Here is a 6,539-nt window from a genome sequence, read left to right on the forward strand (position 1 = left end):
TTCATGCTTTTGACAATTTCCAGGAATTTCCATTAATCACTGTGGAACATTATTTCTGTCGATCTTTTTCATTCTGTTGATCATACAGTTGTTATTGTTTTGTTTTCAGTCATTTTTATTGTTTGAATTTGCGATTTACTGATAAAGAAACGTCAACTTTCAAATTTCACTTCTGACTCCAATCGTCCTTCAAGATCTTTGGTGGTCATAAAAGCAATGTAATACTGAAGTACCGGTTGTAATGTTTGCCCAATTAATTCACTATTATCATATAGCCATTTCCCACAGCTAATATATCTTACAATTTTGGCAATTGTAAATTTTTATTAGAGTTCCCCTACTTTTTTGAAGATTATATATCATCTACAACTATATAGTAGTAGGGGTGTATAAAATGGTGAAAACATATTTTAGCTCAAACAACTATTCAATTTGTACAGTACATGAAAAAAGAAAGAAAGAAATGTTTTATTTAACGACGCACTCAACACATTTTATTTACGGTTATATGGCGTCAGACATATGGTTAAAGACCACACAGATTTTGAGAGGAAACCCGCTGTCGCCACTACATGGGCTACTCTTTCCGATTAGCAGCAAGGGATCTTTTATTTGCGCTTCCCACAGGCAGGATAGCACAAACCATGGCCTTTGTTGAACCAGTTATGGATCACTGGTCGGTAAAAGTGGTTTACACCTACCCATTGAGCCTTGCGGAGCACTCACTCGGGGTTTGGAGTCGGTATCTGGATTTAAAATCCCATGCCTCGACTGGGACCCGAACCCAGTACCTACCAGCCTGTAGACCGATGAAGTGAACAATGTCTTCTTCTCTCAGATTTGGGGACGGGATTTAGCTCATTCGCCTGGGGTGCTTGCGTCGCAGGATCGAATTACTTGGATGGATCCATTGAACTGATTGGGGGTTTTCTCGTTCCAACCTGTGCGCCACAACTGGTCAAAGTCCGTGGTATGTGCTTTCTTGTCTGTAGCAAAGTGCATATAAATGATGCCTTGCTGCTAATCGAAAATGTAGCGGGTTTCCTCTCTAAGACTACGAGTCAGAATTACCAAATGTTTGACATCCAATAGCCGACGACTAGTTAATCGATGTGTTCTAGTGGTGTCGTTAAACAAAACAAACTTTAACTTCATCTCTAAGATTTAAATATGTAAGGGGCGTAGCCAGGTTGGTTTGTAATTTTATCGTGTACTTATTGCTGGGTGGAACAGTGGCGCTGAAATTCAGAAACCTTACAGGAGTCTGGGTGTATGCCCACCCTAATCAAGATATTTCACAATCCCATTTGCTGAGAAACAATTTACTTCATTCTAAAAATTTACTTCATGGTCGGAAAGACAATGTCTGGGTTGACAGAAGGCCTCAACAAGTCCAAGATATTGGACTCCGAGTATTTGAGGGTCGAACCCGAGTACCCGACACTAGATGATAATGAGACTAAAAAATTAAATAAAATGGCGTTAAGCATCTTAATTCCAGCGCTGAACATGGATGCCAAATCATACCATTGTTTTGCATTTCACACTGTCGACTTTTATTTTCCCTCCATGTCTCATATTCCTATAATGTAACAGGCGGCAAGTATATGGCAAAATGACGTAAACAAATATAATTAAATGAGAGTGCTCTTCCTTACACGAGTACTCGAGTCATCTGAACGGAGTCGAGTCTTGCTTGACTCGGCCCGTGCCCGAGTATTCGTGGAAATCCTAATTGATAGCAAAATACTGTTTTTTTTAAATATGAGATGCTGTCAGTGTATGAACAATTAGATCATATAAGGAAAGAGGACAGTTCATAGAAACACCGATTTATAATATAATTTAGTATTGAGGACAAGTTGTTTTCGTTATGTACTTAGAATTAACACACGAACAGTGGTGTAGTAGCCATCACGATAATCTCATGTACGTCATCATCTTCTAATAGTAGAACCAGGGCCCGTGCTTATAAAACTTTAAGTCCAGACTTTAACGTAATGCTATTTGAATGGCGTTGCCATGACGTTAAAGTCTGGACTTTATTAAAGTCTGGACTTTATTAAAGTCTAGACTTTAAGGTTTATAAGCACGGCGCCAGGTATATTAACGGGGATAAAGATCACATATATAAGATGATGTGTGAAAGAGAAACAAGTAAAGAAGGAAGAGACATTTTATTTAATGGCGCACTCAACACATTTCTATTTTTCGTTTCTTATTAACCTATATATGGCGTCGAGCATATGGTTAAGGACTACACATATAATGAGAGATAACCCGTTGCCGGCACTACGTGGACTACTTTTTACGATTAGCAGTAAGGGATAGTATATGCACCATCCCACAGACAGGATATAACATACCACAGTCTTTGTTAAGAGATATCCCAGTGGGCCCACTTATGGAAATCGGTTCTAGATCAACCGTGCACCATGCGAGCGTTTTACCAGTGAGATACGCCCACCGCCTCCAAATACAAAAACAGACAGACAGCCAAATAAGGAAGTAAATGTTTTATTTAACGACGCACTCAACACATTTTATTTACGGTTATATGGCGTCGGACATATGGTGAAGGACCACACAGATATTGAGGGAGGAAACCCGCTGTCGCCACTTCATGGGCTACTCTTTTCGATTAGCAGCAAGGGATCTTTTATATGCACCATACCATAGACAGGATAGCACATACCACGGCCTTTGATGTACCAGTCGTGGTGCACTGGCTGGAGCGAGAAATAGCTCAATGAGCTCACCGACGAGGATCGATCCCAAATCGACAGCGCATCAAGCGAGCGCTTTACCACTGGGCCATGTCTCGCCCCTACAGCGAAATAAAGTAATGGAGGGATGTGGAGCTATTTTTATATTTGCATTTTAGTCTCCTAAAATCCCCAGTTGCTTATCCAATCCTTAATTGCACAAAGGTAACAAACTAAACTGCATCATATCTTATGGTGTTGTTCGAACTCGAATTTGGGCATACAGTAGGTTGTTTCATTTAGGGGTGGACGGACAATATTTTGTTTTTGTATCCTTACAAATTCGATAGGCGAAGCTTCGCTAACTCATGAAAAAAGGTTTAACATATTTGCCCGAACATCATTACATTTAATTTTCATAGTTCCATATTCATGTCAGTAACAGACGGTCTAACAACCATACTCTCCCTCCCCTCCCCCAATCTCTGTCCCCTTCTAGCCTTTGAACCAAGACGTTTGTCAAGTTGAGACTTGTAAAATATACACCTTGAAGTGCGATGCGCCTTGAGCAATGACCCCCAGAGCGTCTGACTTTTCTCACTGGTACAGAGTTGAGCTACAACACTTGTACAACAGAGGTGATTAACCCAGATCGTTATCCTTTTAAACATAATTAGGCTGTGTTGGTCCGTGTGAGTTCGACGTGCTGCACTAAAACTATTTCATTAAAATTATCAAAAGGCCTAAGGCAAATCAAATAAATTCCCTGAATATGTCACTTAGATCAGTTTATTTTTTAAACTATATTTTTAAATATTATACGAAATATATACATACATACATGTATGTCAAACATATAGTTATGAAAAACATAGGTGTAGTCACTAAGTGCTGGCACATTAATGGGGATGGGGTGAAGGTCGGAATGAATTTTCCTAATATTTTCAGGTTTCCTTGATTTCAACATAAGCATTATAAATATTATGACGCAAATAAAATAAAATTGAGGTTAGCAAAATCAATTACATACGTGGTAAGCAACTGACTCATTTCAAGCAATAAAAATAAGCGTAACATGTTTGAAGGTTTGGTCATCCCCACAAAAACAATCAGCCTTTATCCCAAAATGGAAAGAATCCTTTTATACCAAATCTTATATTTTGGAAATATCAAACACATGTACATATTCGGGCTGATTGCCGCCATGGAACAGTATAATATTATTATTACAAAAAAACAACAAATCGTGTTGCATTTGCGCTTCAGATTTATTAAGGGAATCACGTTTTGGGGGGAACATAATTAGATGAATGAAGAACTATCACAGGCTACGTTTAGGGCGCGGGGCAGTGTCCTCGAAAGAGCCGCTAAAAAAAAAACGTTTTAAAAAAGCAGCTACAATATATGACAGGACTCCGATAAGCACCTGGTAAATTGTGAAAGGACAGGGTGAATTTGAAAGGTCCTAAAACCGGTAACAGTTACACAGGGAGCGTTTTAGTGTGTGCCTGTCAAAAGGCGGTCCAGCTTGCACGTCTGCGTTGAGACAGTTAATTTCTTTACTCGGCTTTAGACGTTCGCCCCGCTAACAATGAAGGTGGGCCGGACAGGTGTAAAGCAGGAGGTAGCGGTGGAAATCCCACGTGTTAATCTCATCAACAAGACTCCGGGTCTGTGGGTCAGGGTTGTGCCAATGTATTCACGTCCCAAGGCATGGTAATCGGGAAGGGTTTTCTGATAGCTACTTCCAGCAAGACAGTTCACAAGTAATTATAATGTGTATGCCTTCCTATCCCGGAATTGGTCACTGGCGAAGTCAGAGTCTAAGTCCGGGGTGGGCGTGCCTAAATTTCTGTGGATACGCGCACGTTAATACAGTTCCCATTCCCATAATGTGTATGTCTTGTGAAGATGAAAATATGGATAGCATATGTTAATCTAGAAAAACAGGTATTCTCTCTCTATTTTTCTCCTCCCTCCCTCCCTCCCCCCCCCCCTCTCTCTCTCTCTCTCTCTCTCTCTCTCTCTCTCTCTCTCTCTCTCTCTCTCTCTCTCTCTCTCTCTCTCTCTCTCTCTCTCTCTCTCTCTCTCTCTCTCTACTAAACGCCGATTTGGTGTCACAGGTTCGAGTCCCACCAACAACAATATGTAAGGCCAGAAAGATTTTAATTAGCCCTCGTGCCAGTACGCGTGTGCATCATTTACATATATATACATGCATACATACACACACACACGCATGCAAACATACATATATGTATACACACATACATACACGCATGCATGCACGCACGCACGCGCACGCACGCACGCACACATACATACATACATACATACATACATACATACAATATATAGATATTCATACATCAATACATACATACATACATGAAGAGTCCACGGGAATAACCTGTGATGTCACAAATTTTGGTAAAGTGATATTTTGTTACTTCTAAATTTCACAACTCTGCAATCGTGGAATATTGACACATAAGAAAGCGTAATGTACAAACAACGTTTAATGATCTACCATAATTGTAGATTTTTTTTTATTTAGTGTGTTACTGTGACCTTCACATACACGATCGTTATAATACTGACTATCAGTTTGGACGTCATAGGCTATTCCCGTAGACCCTTCATATACCCATCAACATACGTACATACATACACATGTACACACGCAAGGGCACAAACACACGACTGTATTTGCATACAGAGTAATAAAGGAAGTTATATTTTAGTAAAAACGGCTTTGGTGCCAAAGTTCTGACATATTATAACCCCACCCAATGTTCTATTTGTACGTTGTCACCGAATGTCGATTCGCTCCAATGCTTACAACACAAAACCATTGTTCTCCACTACTTATTAATGCGGCATTTATTATATAAAGTCCTTCAAATTATTTAATATATTCAGTCTCATAACGTAATAATGTCAAGAGAAATGGCCCTCGTTTAAAAAAAAAAAAATTATTTAGGCTCAAACGTGCGGTCTCCATTTGAACGATATGCAAAAATATGTGCAAAGTTTACATCTATGAAACTTTAAAGACATTTTATGCATATCATACGACACTTGAATTTAATCGGCTACGAAACAAATATTTAATTGTTTAACGGAATATTTCAGATTAATAAAAGAATAGCAAGAGTGTAGCTTTTGTCTGGCATAGTGGTTAAGACATAGCTTTTAAGCTGGTAGGTACAGAGTTCGTGTCCCAATACCAGCTCATTAGAGAGGTCAGTTTGGTATACCGATTCATCTCTCACGAGCCACTAACCATTGATGGATCACACAACTATTGCAACTAAACAGTAGCATGTAGGTGACGACTTCAGTTCCACTGAAACGAGTGTCCCTTTTCTTTATTTTATTTTACTGGAATCAAAACTGATTTTGACTGTTAAGTCATGCAGTGTTAAAAGGGGACCAATTCCCATAATTATGGTCTTAAAAAAAACCAAGATTGATTCCTGCACCTAGAACTGAATGCAACAACATATTTTATTTATTTTCATTTCAACTTATTTTCGTGCTTATAACCAATTAAGGTTGAATCACGTTGTCTTGAGCACACACCTCAGTTATCTGAGCTGTCTGTCCGGGTCAATAGGTTTGTTGTTAGTTGTTTAGTGGTTAGTGAAAGAGAAGAGGTTGTAGTGGCCTTACACCTACCCATTCAGTCGTTAAAACTCGCTCTGGGTGGGAGCCGGTACCGGGCTGCGAACCCTATACCTACTAGGGCTTAACCACAACATCACCGAGGCCGGTCACAACATATAAAGTGTGGATAAATGAGAGTTGCTTCCCTTTTCAGACCCCTCGAAA

This window comes from Gigantopelta aegis, chromosome 6, assembly GCF_016097555.1.
Source record: "Gigantopelta aegis isolate Gae_Host chromosome 6, Gae_host_genome, whole genome shotgun sequence".
Lineage (NCBI taxonomy): Eukaryota > Metazoa > Mollusca > Gastropoda > Neomphalida > Peltospiridae > Gigantopelta > Gigantopelta aegis.